A 17,074-nucleotide genomic window follows, 5' to 3' on the forward strand; every position below is an offset into this window, starting at 1 on the left:
TACTTTGCAATAACCGGTTTTATCGGTTGTTTTTTTGTCCCGGTTATAACCGGTTTTTTATTTTTAAAGTAAAAACCGGTTATTAGGTTTTTAGGGGTGATTAGGATTAGGTTAGGTATTATTTTGGATCCCAATCATAATTATTATTCTCAAGTAATTATTCCAAACAAAACTATAATTCAAATTTTATTTTATTTTATAAATACAGAAGCAAACTTGTAACCTATTGGATTAAAAAAACCGAAAACCGGTTTTTGCAAAAACCGGTTTTTTTGGTCGGTTATAACCGCCAGGTTAAACCGTAAGCAAAAAAAACCGGTATAACCGAAAACCGGTGTTTTGTCAAAAACCGCCATCCCTAATGTGAGCAGGATCCAACAGGTCTCAATCCATTAGCACAATAGCACGAGTGACGTAAACCAATAGATTCTGGCTTATACTCAATGTAACATTTATAAATTGGTAGTTAAAATATCAAATATAAAATAAAAGAATAATGATATAAGCATGGGTATAACGCTTTTGTATCTAAGCAGAAGAGTAAGGCATGGACGAGCGTAGTATGAGCTTATGAATGTATATAACAAGGATCTCAAAAGTCATGGAACTATATAGATATGCGTCTATGTTTAAATGCATGTACATTGTGATATAATATCACGTATATAGATATATTCGCTAGCTCAAAATTTTACAAATTTTAAGTGTACAAGTGCGTTCTAATTCACGATTCATTTTTCAGAGTCTTTCGATGGAAGACAAAATGTATGAGTAAATAACGCAAAAAATGAATGACTTAAATTAACGTCAAAAAAAACTTTCGGGGATTATGCCATGAGAAGTAAATTACTATTTGATCAATAAAAAAGTCATCATCGTACAGACACGCATTAGAATTTTTAAAGTTTATACTGGGTGATTCATGAGGAACTTTACATACTTCTACCATATGTAGAGTCCCTCAGGGAGCATATCATGTGGCCACTAAAAAATGTCAACTCCTCTTCTTTATTAATTAACAGGGTGATTTGTGTAATTGACCATTTATTTCATTTTACTGTAGTGTTTATACGGCTCATTTGATTTTTTTAATTTTTACATGATACAGTACACTACTATCAAGCATTCGACTGGTATTAGCTAAACTAAAAAATTCCAGGACTGGCTTTGGAAAAATTAATTTAGGGATTCGTATTAAATATTACACCCTGTATAAATTTTTTTTTAAATGCAATAAGTGATTTTCAAACTACATAAATAGCCAATGAAAACGACATATGCGACAATGTTGTCGCACTTTTATTAAATTTTTAGTGAACGATCAAATCTTACCAAAAATAGAACAACCATAATGAAGTATCAAATTATAAGGTATTAATTTAAACAAATGTTATAAATTTCAAACATTTTAATTAAAATGAGTTCCTACAACATAATCTAATACGTAGAAAATTAACATCTTTACTGTCACTTTGTATTATCTCTACGATAGAATTAATTGTTTTTCAATTTTAAATTTTTACTCATAGATCGTATTGGGGCATTATTTTCGATAAATAATAAATTAAATTGAATAAAAAGTCAAACCTCTTGTATGTGTTAGTTTTTGTTGATTGTAAATGAATTTTATGTCAAATAATAATACATTGTATCAACTGTACTAAATAAAAATAAATCTAAAAAAGTTTAAAATGAAGGTTGGCGTTGACCGTTTGACGTTTCTTGATATTTTATACCCATTGTCATTATTGTCATTATCAATTGTTATTTATGTGTACAAGAATACATATTTCTTCTGTCATATCTACGTTAAGTACATTGTGTTAGTTTTGGTAGAGCTTTTGTTACTTTCGTTCAAAATGCCACATCAGTTTTCGACCACAGAATATGCAGACATAATATTTGTTTATGGATTCTGTAATGGGAATGGTAGGGCTGCTAGTAGAGAATATGGCAGGAGATTTCCTTATCGTCGAACTCCCAGTCATCCAACATTTGGGTCAGTTTTTAAATATTTGCGAGAAAATGGCACTTTTCCTAGTGGAACAACACAGTGACATGTAGATGAAGCGCAGGAAGATGACATTATGAACGCCGTTACTATAAACCCTACAATAAGCACTTGACAAGTAAGTCGAGAACTCAATGTTACTCAATTAAAAGTAAGTAGAGTCTTACAAAAAAATAATCTATACCCATATCACATTCAAATGGTTCAGCGACTACATGCTGGAGATGAGATCGATAGGTTGGAATTTTGTAGATGGATTAACAATAATCGACCAACGCTATACAGTTTACTACAGACGACACTATTTACAGATGAAGCCCAATTTACCAGAGACGGGATAAATAATTCACGAAATTCACATGTGTGGGCAGAAGAAAATCCCCATGCTATTCTAGAACGTCGTTCTCAGTTAAGGTTTTCGGTTAACGTGTGGATTGGTGTCATAAATAACCAATTAGTAGGTCCTCACTTTTTTGATGATCCTTTAACAGGGCAGGTCTATTTGAACTTTCTACAAAATATTTTGCCGAATTTGCTTGCCAACGCGAACGTTGCTATCCGAGGGATGTATTTTCAGCATGATGGGGCACCCCCACACTTTTTACTGGCAGTGAGACAACATCTCAATAATGTTTATGGCAACAGGTGGATAGGACGTGCAGGTCCTATTTCGTGGCCTTCAAGATCCCCTGATTTCAATCCCGTTGATTACCATATTTAGGGACGATTGAAGCAACTAGTTTAGGCAGTGAATATTAATAACCGACAACAATTAATTGATAGAATTATACATTGTTGTAATACTATTAGAAACGATCCCCAGAGTATCCGTAATTCAATACGTCAATTAACAATTCGGCAACAAAAATGTGTACAGGCTGCAGGGTTCCATTTCGAAAATCTATTTTGAATTATTTTTATTTTGTTACCATTATTGTATCTTTCCCAGTTCTAATTTATGGGTTTATCATAACTATGTACATATTTTTAGTTTTTTTTTTAAATTGTTCTTCGTTATTGTTAGTAGTTACTGTTTTTTGTTGTGCAGTGACTCAGTTTATCATTTCAATTAAAATGTTTGAAATTTATAACATTTGTTTAAATTAATTACCTTATAATTTGATACTTCATTATGGTTGTTCTATTTTTGGTAAGATTTGATCGTTCACTAAAAATTTAATAAAAGTGCGACAACATTGTCGCATATGTCGTTTTCATTGGCTATTTATGTAGTTTGAAAATCACTTATTGCATTTTAAAAAATATATATACAGGGTGTAATATTTAATACGAATCCCTAAATTAATTTTTCCAAAGCCAGTCCTGGAATTTTTTAGTTTAGCTAATACCAGTCGAATGCTTGATAGTAGTGTACTGTATCATGCAAAAATTAAAAAAAATCAAATGAGGCGTATAAACACTACAGTAAAATGAAATAAATGGTCAATTACACAAATCACGCTGTTAATTAATAAAGAAGAGGAGTTGACATTTTTTAGTGGCCACATGATATGCTCCCTGAGGGACTCTACATATGGTAGAAGTATGTAAAGTTCCTCATGACTCACCCTGTATAGCATTTAAATGTAACTACACCGTGCTTCTTTAATTTTTTTAAGTAGTGCATAATTTGCAATGCATCTATACAGAACAACACCACAATGCATCCATTAATAAAATCTCGAACAAACTCATCCATTCTGGAAGCTGGTTATTATACCGTCCCGAGTCATCATTATTCACTTCCTTATTAATTCCTTTAAGCTCAAGAGACACTCACACAGCTTAAGAGTCGCTGTTTGTTATGTTAAAAGGAGTTATTAATTAGATCTTAAGAAAACCTTGTACAGCTGATATCATTTTCTGTCGCCGTAATAAACCTATCTACGATCACTGTTGCCGCTTGTACAAAATTTACGGTTATGCATATAAATAACAATAAATGATGATATACTATACAAACTAGTCTTGCTGAGTCCCTTCTATCAGAGAATGGAAATCATCAACGCTATACAAATTAGAAAATTCATTTCTCGAAGATTTTTATTTCAGATTGCATTACATTCTCCCGATTTAGCAATCACAAATAAGTATAGATAAATATTGGACAGTTTTTAAGAATTTAGCTGTCTAGCCAACGATGATATTAAGATATTTAATTAAACAAAAATAATTTTATGCAAACTTCAGAGAAATTACAGCAGGTATTTCGTAATGTACGAGTACGTGTTCCTACAATGGAGATAACAGTAATCTTTTCTATTATCATCATTATTAGGGACGCACACTCGACGACTGGACGGGACACGGGACCGAACAGCCATTTTTTGCGGGACGGAACTGTAGACGTTTTGGATGTCCCGCACAAGCTTCAATTTTATTATTATTGAGATGATTTGATAATTAATATTTATAAAAATTAAAAAGTTTTCTGTTTTAATAATTCATATTGATGAAACATAATTAATAGATTTAGAATAATAAAAAATTTTAAAATATTTTCGACTTTTCTTTTTGATTTATTGCGATTGGTTTAGGTCCTCCTAATAAACCGTTACCCGACATTACGAAGACACCGTCGTAATAAGACACAGAGAAGAAACTTAAACAATTATAAAAAATATGAAAAAGAGCCTCAAACTGGAAGCAACAAACAAGGAAGTTGGATCTTCTTCTAGGTCTTCCACTGGCCAGGGAGATCTCAAAATGTTCCCAATGTACAAGAAAAAGTTGTGCCTTGCCAACGAACTGGATCGATATCTAGCAAAAGAATGAGAAGACAGAAACGTGGACATCTTATCTTAGGGGAAGACAACCAGGATAAATTTCCTACCACGGATCGGTTGGCCACGGATATCCTATGAATTGCAAATACATCCGTCCCAGTAGAAAAGCTCTTCTGCAAAGTCGGTTTTACCATAGGGAAACAAAGAAGTCGGTTCAGCGAGGACTCAGTTGCTGCGATTGTTTGTGCCAAATCAAAAGATAAAATATTTTTTAATTTAATTAAAGAAAACTTGTAGATATACATATATATATATATATATATATATATATATATATATATATATATATATATATATTAATTATTGTAGTGGTGTATCGGGTATGCGGTCTGTTGAAAATATTATCTGTATTTGAAAAAAACTCTTTTTTCTTTTATTTCTCTATATTTCGCTGATTTTTTGTCAGCTTCGTCAGGAGACAACTAAAATATGGTTAAAATTTGTATAAATATAAGATAAATTTCTACAAATTTTTTGGCTTTTGGCTTTTAAATGCAATTAAATACAGACTTACAACGTTTTGAGTTGCATAAATAATGGCACTTACAACGTTCTATTCTCTTAGTGTTTTTAAATTAATTAAAGCATAAACTTTTTATTTCACTATACTTTAAATATGTATGTAAATAGGATTGATTTAACCAAAGTTTAATAATAAAAATATTAAGAATTATTTCATTTATTATTTTTCAACTAAAACAGTTTTTTGTCTCTACTGAACACTTTTATTTTGGGCACTTAAAACGTTATGGCGATTAGACGTTTGCTGTCAATGCATCTGAGATTAAATATCGATGTATAGACATATTGTAAAATTATTAATATTCGATTTAAAACAAGCACATTCGATTTAAAATATGAAAGCTTACAGCCATTTTCAGCCTAACCAGGAGTAATAATTAATTCAAAAAAAAATTAATTTAGAAGAACTTGAAAACTTCTAATTTAATTGTTACGTGAATGATCCTATATAGTATAGCGTCTGAAACAATAAAAGCGGGAAAAACTCGAAACAAATAGAACTTTTTACACAATACATTGTACAAGAAAAGGTGCCTTTTGTAGAAACTGGAGTAATTATTAAATTTATTTAATAATATAATTTTGATGTTTAATTGTAAAAACAAAATATGCCCAGAAAAAAATATAAATATTAAATTTGTCTTTATACCATCATTATAAATATATATTTACTTCTTTACAAAAATTTATATTTTTGCGAGACAACCGGTCGTTCAGCGGAACACGGAACAAGACAGCGATAATATTTGCGGACGGGACACGGCACAAGACAGATAGAAAAGTGCGGGACACGGGACGGTACAAGAGCTTGTCCCGCGTGAAACCCTAATCATCATCAATTTTACAACTATTACTTCCCACTCTAGTAGGTCCTGTACCACTAATTTTTTCCAAGGAAGGAAAACTTCTCCAATCAGTCAATCTGTGCGGAGTGCTATTCAGTATAAAACCTCCCTACACAGTTTTTTACCGGCACGGTTGAAATCTAAAGAATAAAATCTGAATTTCAAGAAATATTAAAAATTGATATAATGTTAAGATAAAAAATCTGGTAGCGCAAATATCGTAGAAATTAATTTCATTCATACGGCAACACTGCAACGATAGATAATAAATATTTTAGTTTGTCCATTGATGTGAATCGCGATTGTTGTAATTTTTTACGTGAGAACCTCGCGTACCTTCCGAACTACGAGGAGACGTGAAAAATTTGCGGATATACCGACGCGCTCGTGTGAAATGTGTGGTGATATTGAAAAATTTCTTTGCCGGCGACTTGCTATATACATTATTAAAGTGTGTTTATAATAATTGTTTAGTTTGTTATGTTGTTTTGTTAACATGTTTATATTTCGTGGATGTATAAGGTCAGCATTTGTTGTTAAGGTGAGTTTATATTATATACAATACAATAAATCTCCATCAATTAATGCCAAATGTAAGTTTAAGTGTTCAACAAACAAAATAGTACAAAAACACTTATATATTGGTATATATTGTAGTGTTATTTATATAAGTAAAAGCAATAGAAAGAAAAGGCTTAAGAAGACCACGTAGAATATTTCGTTTAGAACATCTAAAAGCTGAGGCTCTTTATTCTTTTTTTAGTTCCTTTTTACTTTATTCATTTGTCGCACTGGTCTTTCTCGCACTTTGTTCTATAAATGCCCTCTTCTCAGTGGAGATTCGCGGTTATTTGCAAACGCTTCTTTATTTTATGTTCTTTAAATTAGTTTTTTAAGGTATAATCTTGTTCATTCTTTGATGTTAGGTAGCCAGGTCATTTGTTTTCTACCAGGATACAACATCTTCTAGCTTCTCGAGGCCGCTATATGCTAACCACGGCAGTGGTTAAGTTTTAGGAGACATTCGTTGGACTTTCCGAGTTTGAATTTGATGTCATGAAATCTCAGGCTAAATGGATAAGGGTCCACTAACGTATTTTAAAACGAAAATAAAAATAGGGAGTCTATATTTTCAAAAGTAATATCATATAGATCTGCTCCTTTTAATTACGCAAAGCTACAAATATAGTAAAATATTGTTAGTAATGGATACAATAAAAAGTTTTAAGATTGTAGCAGTACGTCAAAATATGCTTGGGACTTTACAGAGCAAAATTTTTTCAAAATGCTAAATATCGTCGTATTTTGCTTTATTTAAAGGTCACATAAATTTTTTTTCTCTTCTGCTTAGTAACAGTATTTTCTTCATTTAGGCCATTAACAGTCTGACGATGTAACATCATTCGAGGGTGATGAGTAGACTTCGGCAAATATGCAAATAAAAATGTAGAAAATATGCGCATAAATATGCACGTGTTTACCCGAAAATATGCAAATATTTTACAAAATATGCATACAAATAAATAAAAAAATCGTAAAATAGTAACAATTTTATTTAAAAAAAAAGTGTACATAACTAAATATTTCCTACTATTCATTAAGATTTACATTTATTTTAAGTAACTACATCATTTTTAAGTATGAATAAACTTATTTAGAATTATGGTAACAATAAATGACCAAGTGGTGTTCAAAATTTTCTAACAAAAACTTGTGGCTTCTGTCTGAGTACATATATTTATATATGGAAAAACTTCGTTCAACATCAACTGATGTAACGGGAGCATTTTTCAAACTAACCAAAACATTTGGTTCTAAATTAATTGTTTCCGAAATATTTCCAGCTAGAACACTGACTACTTCAGAAAGAATATGGTAACCTTTATTTTTTTCCATAGTAGCTTCAAATTTTTTTAAAATATCTTTTCCAATATTACCTCTAACGTACCGACAACATGACGCAAATTCTTTTATTAATGCTGTACTTTCGAACAATGACAGTTTTGGTGATTCTAACTGAGTAATTGTTTTTTGAACAAAACTAAAATTTGATTTTATAAATGAAAGTTCTTGTTGAAGCAAGTTACTCGGAAAAGTTTGTTTAGAATCCAAAAGAGATTGGGAACTTTCATCTGTTAACGTATCAATTATGTTCTTTATTTTAACAAAATGATCTGCATAAAAATTAGCTGCTTCTAACCATGTTCCCCATCGCGTTAAAATAGGTTGTGGTGGAAGAGGAATGTTAGGTAGCATTTCTTTATAAAGTTGAATTCTTATAGGAGATTTAAGAAATACTTTTTTGACACTGGATATCATGGTATTTACAAGAGGAAACTTTTTTCGTATTTCCTCTGCAACTCTGTTTAATCCATGCGCTACACAAGTAACATGTATTAAATCTGGGAAAAATATTTTTAAATTTTGTCCTGCTTTCACCATATAAGGAGCAGCATCCGATAAAATAAGCAGTAATTTATTAGAAGGAATAGTTGTCGGAAGAAAAAAAGTTGCTAATGTTTCTTGTATAAAACGCGAAATTGTTAAAGCATTTGTTTTCTCAAGTTGCTGGCATGAAATAAGATGAGATTTTGGTAAGGTATCTTCTTTAAGAACACCAATCAATAAATGAGCAATATACTTTCCTGAGGAATCAGTGGTTTCGTGTACAGATATGTAAAAATAATTATCTGCAATTTCTTCCTTAATATTAATTAACACCGACGAGTATAGCCCGTTCACATTATTTCTTCTTAGAGACCGATCACTTGGAACATTAAGTTTGCAATATTTTTTTAGAAACGAACTAAAATTTACATTTGCTAATTTTGAAAGCGGTATGTTTGCAGACACTAATGCGCGACACAAGTCTTCATTAAAAGTTTCTTGCTCATCTAATTTTTTTGAAGTAGATTGGAAACATTTAGCCATTGAAGTTTGATGTTTTCCTCCTATTTTTCCTTTTTTTTGCAATGTGTGAAGCAGTTCTCACATGTTGGTCTTTCTGAAATTTCTTGTCCCATGCTATCTATAAATAAAAATAAAAACCTTTATTTTAACCCAACCTTTAAAATATAAAAATATACAAGGTGTTTTTGGTTAATCAAATAACTGGTTTGGAAAAAAAACACTCGCTAAGTGTTTTAAATGCAGTATTAATCCACAAATTAGTTTTTGTTACTAACCATTAGTACATCATATAACTTATTTTAAAATTCAACAAAAGTTTTTTTTTGTTAATTCAATTACAATAAAAATAATTGTGTTTTAGAATAGCTGACTTCATAAAAAAAAGTAAAGGTGAAAAATTTTTCTAAATACACACCATTGTATTGTACCATGGACAATTTTTTCTTGCTAAAGGAAGCTATTTTTCATTTAAAAACAACCTACGAGTACTAAATTTCAAGTAAATACGTTTATTGGTTTTAAAGTTATTGTTGTTATTAACTAAAAGAATTTAATTTTTTTAATTTTAACACCCTGTATCTCGAAAAGTAAATAAGTTTGACCCCTCATTAACTATATCGTTTTGTTCAATTTTTCGAGAAGTATCTACAGTCAAACGTTGTAAGTGTCATTTGGAAACACCCTGTATGTATGAAATATTAGATATTTAATAGAAAATATTAGATACTTACAATTTTGCCACAGACTGAACAGTAGATTTTTCCCATATCCATAGACAGCTCTTTATAAGGTTTAATCCAAGTTGAAGCACTGGTTGTTTTAGGCATTATAAAATCACAATCTTCCTTTTTGTTACGCACAACGAGTGTTTACGCTTTGAATATCAAAACAAAAATGATTTACAAATCTGAGCATCAAATTAGAAATGTTTAGGTACCTAATTCAATAAACTGGGAGATTTTGGAAAATCCCTAAATTAGGAACAAAACTATTAGCCGTTTACTTGCTGTTAAGATACAATAAATTGTAGATAGATTTGGGGATTAGATCATAAAATGCAAATGAGCGAACCCTTAGCGATTATCCAATAACTGAATGCCTCAGTGACCAAGACTTTCTAAGAATGTTGAGGGCTACTTAAATTGATCTTCTTTGAAATTGTAAATGTTTTGTACCTGTAGAGATTACGTACTTAGATCATTTCTTGATTAAAATGACTACAAAATTTTATACAAGAATTGAAATAAATTGGTATGTTTAAAAATTTTCAAATACATTATAAAAACCTGAACTTTTATGCACTTTATGCAAACTTTTATACAAATATGCCAAAATATGAAATATTTGCATAAAATATGCATAATATGCAAAATATGCAATATGCATATTTGCCGAAGTCTAGTGATGAGAAACGATGCTTAGTTGCCGTACAGGTCGTGTTTTGAAAGGGAAACTTTTTGCATACAAAAGAGAAGGAAATTTAGTCGATGACGTAAATATTTTCTGGTTCTCGCAAGAAATAGTTCTAAATGCTGTTGGTTTGAATGTGGAGTTTTCAATATTTTCGTTTTACTCGTAAGAGGTTTCAACCACAGACAATACATGATGTATACAATTACAGATCCTGAGCGAAGGCTAGTGGGTTACACTAGAAAAAAATATATAATACAAACACTAATATAATTACTTTAACAGATTAAAAATGTTTAATAAGAATATAAGGTTCAACTGTACAAATTAAAATTCTTTACGTATTAGAGTGAAATTTCTCCATTTGATCTCAACAATTTTTTTATAGCTGTGTTTTGAAGTTTTTGTGGTTTTCACTAAAGTATATAATACAGGTATCATCGGCATACATTTGTAGTATAGGAACAGCGTTGGTAAGTACCAACTCTTGAGAAACTCCACACTTAATATTGGATACTTGACTATCCCCTGTTAACAAAGCTAAGTAGTGTTCTTCCTGGTAGGAAATCATAAAACACTCTGCCCCTTAATCATATAATAATAATTAAGATTTTAATATAAATAATAACAGCATGTAATCAAGTGTATCAAAGAAGTTCTTCAAGTCAAGTGATACAAACATACAAGATTGAACTTTATCAACGTTATCAATAGTATTTGTTATAAGATCAGCTGTTTCTGCTGCCACCATGTCTAAATCCATATTGGGCTTTATATAAGAAATTTTTATTGTCTAAATGGTGCATGATTCTATTATTTACACGTTTCCAGAATCTTGGATAGGGCCTGTAAAAGTGATATAAGTCGATAATCACTAGATATTGAGCAATTATCTCCTTTATATACTGGAACAACTTTGGCTATTATTAGAGCACGGTAACACTTCCAGTGGTGAATGTTAAATTTACTAGAGTACGTAAAATAGTTGATACCTCATTCTTAAACTCTTTAAAAGTATCAACTGATAACATGTCTAGTCCACACACAGTTTTGCCCTTCAATGTATCTATCATATCTTCAATTATCTCTTATGTTACGAAGCTCCTAGAAAATACATTATGTATTACTGATGGTCCTGGTGGAACATATCCAGAGGGTTGAATGGCCTCAGGAAGTTCTGAACCAACTATAGCAAAGTAGTTGTTGAGCTTGTTAGAAATGATGTTAGGATCATCAATAACTAAATTGTCTGTTAATATAAGTTTTGAAATTGTTGTTGGTATTTTTGTTAGCTTCTTATTATTTTCAATGTTTTCCGTGAGTGTCTTCTGAGATATTTTATAAAGTTGAAGTAAATGGTTACTATTGGGGTACATCTTAGACCGTTTGTAGTGATAGTTTCTTTCTTGTACTAATTTTAGTATGTGAACATTAAACCAGGGGCACTATTTTTTCATAAATGATTTTTTAGTTTAACTTGTACGAGTTTTATTTGAAAGGTTCTAATTATTTCATCACATAAAATTTTGTGGTCTTCTCAGATTTTGTCAAGTACTTGAAGTAAGTCATAGTTCAATCTGTTTTTACTTAGCCTAATAAGATTCGAATTTAGTGATCACTGATACATGTTTCTATAATCTCGTTTATTAAGCCATTTTAATACTTTCATATAGCTATCTTTGTGTCTTGCGATTACCCCTTCTTCCTGTAACTTGGATTTTATTACACATAGTGGTAAATCCACTCTATCGATGTAATCAACTTCGTTCAATAGAGGTTCACATAATTTAACAATTGTTGCGGGTTTATCAAGAGTTTCTATTTGAGTTGAAGCACCTTAATAAAGTTCATATGACCATGTGTAGCTGTTGACAGTGCTAAAATTATAAACCTTGACACCATACCTACTCGCTTTTGACGGATTGTATGTTTTTATCTGAAGCCTTCCATAAAATTTCACTATAGATTCGTCCACCACAAGAATTTCACCAGGGATGTATAAACTACGACACCTATCTACAATATTCTTCAAAAGTGGATCAATCTTTTTAGTTTTGCTATCACTGTTTGGTTGAATTTCAGCAAAATGAGAACATCTAAGAATGGAAATAAATCTATTATATGACATGATAAAGGGAAACATTATACAACACATCTAATTTACAATAGTTTTCTATTTTAGGCATTTTGACAATACCCATAAGTAAGATAACACCAAAGATTTTTTTAAGTTCTTCTCTGTCCATCTTTCCATCTAGTCATTCGACTGCTACTGCTCGTTCGCATCTGTTGCAAAATTCGGGACATAATCGTTTGTATGAATAACCATTTCATCAATTAAAAAGTCATTCAAAAAGTATTTAGATGCTTACTTGACCGGTTGAATCTGTGATTGCATCAAAGTTTTGGATCCCCGAATTTCTAGAAAAATTTTTCCCGGCAATACATTAGACGAACACACTGTTTCCTGCTACAATATGCGTTCTTCTTGTGTAAGTTTTGGTAAACTGACGCCGTTTAGCTGGTCTTGTTTCTTTGGGCTAAGCTACTTGTGAAGTACGAATATTTCCACCAGTCACTTTCACTACTGAAATCATAAATGAGTTTTTCTTCATCTGATTCTTCTAGTAATCGTAACAGCTCTTGGTCAGTTTATCTCTTTGACATTTTGAGATTTGTTTTCACGCTGTTTCAACTTCAAATCGAACTATCTACCGAAATTTTTCGCAAGCAAAAGACCTCGGCAATCTTTGCTATTTCTAAGACCTAAACCCCAACCATTTTGCTTCCAACTATTTTATCTTTCTTTATTTTTTAACGTGCTGAAACAAATTTCTCGTTTGTTATTTTGGTGACCATTGCTGTTATTGCCTCCGTGTTTTCTGCCAAATTCTTCATTTAAAACAAATGCAAATGCAAATACAAATACAGACGTATGCTATACTTACCAAAAATACATAATTCCTATTGTTTATGTTACTCTCTATTAATTATTCTAATAGTTTGCAAATTTATTAGAGGAAAATTTAAATCATAAAAATGTTTTGTCTACCATGAGTATAATTAACCAAATATTATTATGACATTTTAATTATCGGTAATAATAATAAAATTAATTCAAATATATTTTAACCGGAGATAGGTATGTTTTCCTCAAGTAATTTTCTATTTCTTATTAAAATCATCATGTAAATTTAGATGTAGTCAGAAAAACCAAAGTGGAAATTGAAATTTATGATTATTTTAATATCTTTTTTTATTTTATAGTTGTTTTTCCTTGATTTTCGCACGTTTATAATTTGTGATTTGTTATTTAGATTCGATATATATATATATATATATATATATATATATATATATATATATATATATATATGTTCATGCATTTTAAGTAGCTTTATACATAAAACTCCTTGAAAGGGAGTTAATAATATATTAATATATAAGATAGCAGTATCTTAATTTTTAGCAACAATACAATGAATTTGTCAAATATTAAATATTTTATACAGTGCATTCAGATTAGCTATCGCTCTAGATGCATTTTTTATAAATCTTCTATAAATAAATATCTATATAAATATCTAAGGCCGGTACTCACATACGGCTCAGAAATCTGGACACTCACTAAAAGGGAGGAAACGTTGTTAGCCACCTTCGAAAGAAAAATCTTGCGACACATATATAAGGGCACAAAAGAAAACGGAATATGGCGAAGAAGATACAACTCTGAACTATACAAAATATACCAGGATCCGGATATTATAACATTCATTAAAATAGGACGGCTGCGTTGGATAGGACATGTAGAAAGAATGGAAGAGGGCGAAATACCAAACAAAATATTCAAACAGGTGCCAGTAGGAAAATGAACAAGAGGAAGACCAAAGCTGAGATACTTAGAACAAATAGAAAATGATATAACAACCTTAAAAATAAAAAACTGGGGAAAAAAAGCACGAAACAGATCAGAATGGAGAAGAATCCTGGAACAGGCCAAGACCCAAAAAGGGCTATCGAGCCAATGATGATGATGATGATGATAAATATCTAAGATCTAAAAACAAAGGAAATGGAACGGATACAATAGAAGACCATATCCACTGCTGGAACGGAGTAAATAAAGAATGTAGAGCAAAGGCAGGAGTGGGAATACTAATCAAAAATAAGTGGAAGAACAGGGTTAGAATATGGAAACCAATCAACGAGAGAAAAATTAAAATGTATATAGACATATACCATAAAGAGACAGTGATACTCGGAGTATATGCACCAACAGACGATTCCCTGAGAGTATAAAAAGAACATTTCACGGAACAACTTCAACATCAAATAGAGCTTATTAAGAAGAACGTGGAGATAATTATAACAGGAGACCTTAAAGGCAGAACTGAAAGGAAAGAAAACGATAAAGTAGTGGGGAGATTTAGAGAGGATGAACAAAACGATAACGGAGAACGTCTGATTGAATTATGCGAACTAAACAACCTAAAAATCACCATCGATTCTTCAGACATAAAAATATTCATAAATATACATGGACGCAAGAAACACGAAAGCTGAAATCGATAATAAACTACATAATAATCGAACAAGATACCACAATGAAGATTAAATATGTGCGAGTCAGAAGAGGAGCAGAATGTGGAACGGACCATAAACTACTGACAGCAAAAATGGGCATTAATAGGAAACATAATAAGACCCCCTCTACAGAAGAACCGTTGAACACTATAAGATAAAAACAATACAATATAGAACTACTCCAAGAACAATCAATAAGAGAACTATACCAACAACGTCTAGACCAAAAATTTATAGAATTTAGATATGGCAACATCAAAAAAATATACGAGCATATAAAGGCAAGTATAAAAAAAGCAGCATCCGAAGCCTTTGAAGAAAAAGAACATATAACAAATAAACAGCACTATTATGAAATAAATGAACCAACAAAAAGAATAATTGAAGAAAAAAAGCAACTTTACAGAAAATGGCTGACTACAAACAACGATGAAGTTTATAAAGAATATAGACAAAAAGATAGAGAAGTGATAAAACAAATAACACAACAAAAGAATGAAGAACCTTAACTACAGGTGATAAAATGGTTGACGCAGATTCGTCCAAAATTGGGTAATATAATTACATACCATATTATTCGCCCAGATATTCGAAGGTAATATGATTATGATAACTTACAATAAATCTCGATGACTGCTGCACTACTTCACTAAAGCTACTTTACGGTACTAGTATCAAGCACTGAATTAAAATAACGGTATTTAATCTAATATGGCACTGCATTTAGATACTCAAATATTTAAGTGTATACACATTTAAAGAAAAAATTCAGAGAGAACGGTAAGATAAGCAAACGACTTTACTCAAAGACCACCCTACCAGAAGTATCATTCTTTCTCTCAAAATTTCACAAACTTCCCAAAAAAAGGTGTGATTTGAAAATGACAGGCCAGCCTGTATGTATTTTTAAGAAGGTAAAAAGGTTCTAACGGCATAGGAAGCAACGAGAAGAAATGTGAGGAGATATAAAATCTTTTGGATTAGGTTCTTACAGAAAAATACTATAAAATACTTTACGACGATATTTACTAAATTTATTAAAAAGAAACCACCTGGAACCGAAAAAGAAATAATCCGAGCAATACCGTAAAGTATACTATTTCGGCGGCGTCTTTTGATAAGTAGGACCTTCTGTACGTGAGAATTCCGTTGTTCGAAAAGTCGATAGGTTGCAATAAAATTTTTTGCTATTTTAATAATAAAAAAAATGTTACAAGTTTAAGGCATCACGTTAATGCCACCCTATCCAGACTAACAAATTTATAGTACTCTGACAGCAAGGCATGGATGTGATGACTCAAAAATTTTGTGCGATAACTCGATTGTCAATTTTTTTTAATGAATCGGAAATGCGGGAACGCATCCACGACTTCTATCTCATTTACAAAAAAAAATTCTGACTAATACACTAGAAAGAAATATATAACACCGGGTCTGAACGTATTAAAAATGCAACGGAAATGTCGCTAATCACCTTCGGGTGAATCCGGTTTTATTTTCTTGAACAAAAAAACATTTAAGATATATTTGTTAAAAAGCAGGTAATAATGAATTTGTTTCCTACACCAGAAAATCTTGAGATTCGATGGGTATAGAATCTCTTTAGATTGTACTGCACTAAAATTCTCGAATTGTAACTGAAACTCTAGACTACAATAATCTAGCCATTAGTAACCAATTCATAAAATAGACAAAAAGAGTAAAGTAACCTTCATGCTATCAAACTAGTTATTAGAGTTATCTCAAAACGCATCAGCACCTTATGTGTAATATCCACAATTATCTTTCATGCATAAAATGCATAACAAGTGTTTGTATTGGTATGTAATTCTAATAAATATTAATATATATCAGATAATGACATCACTCATATTTGATGTTTTAATGAAGTACACATATGTCAAGTAATGTGTGAGCATATACTCGGTAAATAATAATTCATTGTTTTATTTAATGACTATTATGGATTTTAAAAAAATCAAAATGAAACATTTTGGATATTATTA

The 17,074-nt window shown here is 31.0% G+C and overlaps 1 protein-coding gene across 1 annotated transcript in view; it reads left to right on the forward strand.

Moving 5' to 3' along the window:
* The first annotated feature begins 6,462 nt into the window (after positions 1 to 6,462).
* LOC140440231 (probable G-protein coupled receptor No18) overlaps positions 6,463 to 17,074 on the forward strand; it is a 111,692-nt gene continuing 101,080 nt past the window's right edge. Inside the window, exon 1 of the mRNA XM_072530588.1 lies at positions 6,463 to 6,705. The gene's annotated coding sequence lies outside the window, so the exon portion shown is untranslated. The remainder of the gene's footprint in view (positions 6,706 to 17,074) is intronic.

The sequence above is a fragment of the Diabrotica undecimpunctata genome, chromosome 4, assembly GCF_040954645.1.
Source record: "Diabrotica undecimpunctata isolate CICGRU chromosome 4, icDiaUnde3, whole genome shotgun sequence".
NCBI lineage: Eukaryota > Metazoa > Arthropoda > Insecta > Coleoptera > Chrysomelidae > Diabrotica > Diabrotica undecimpunctata.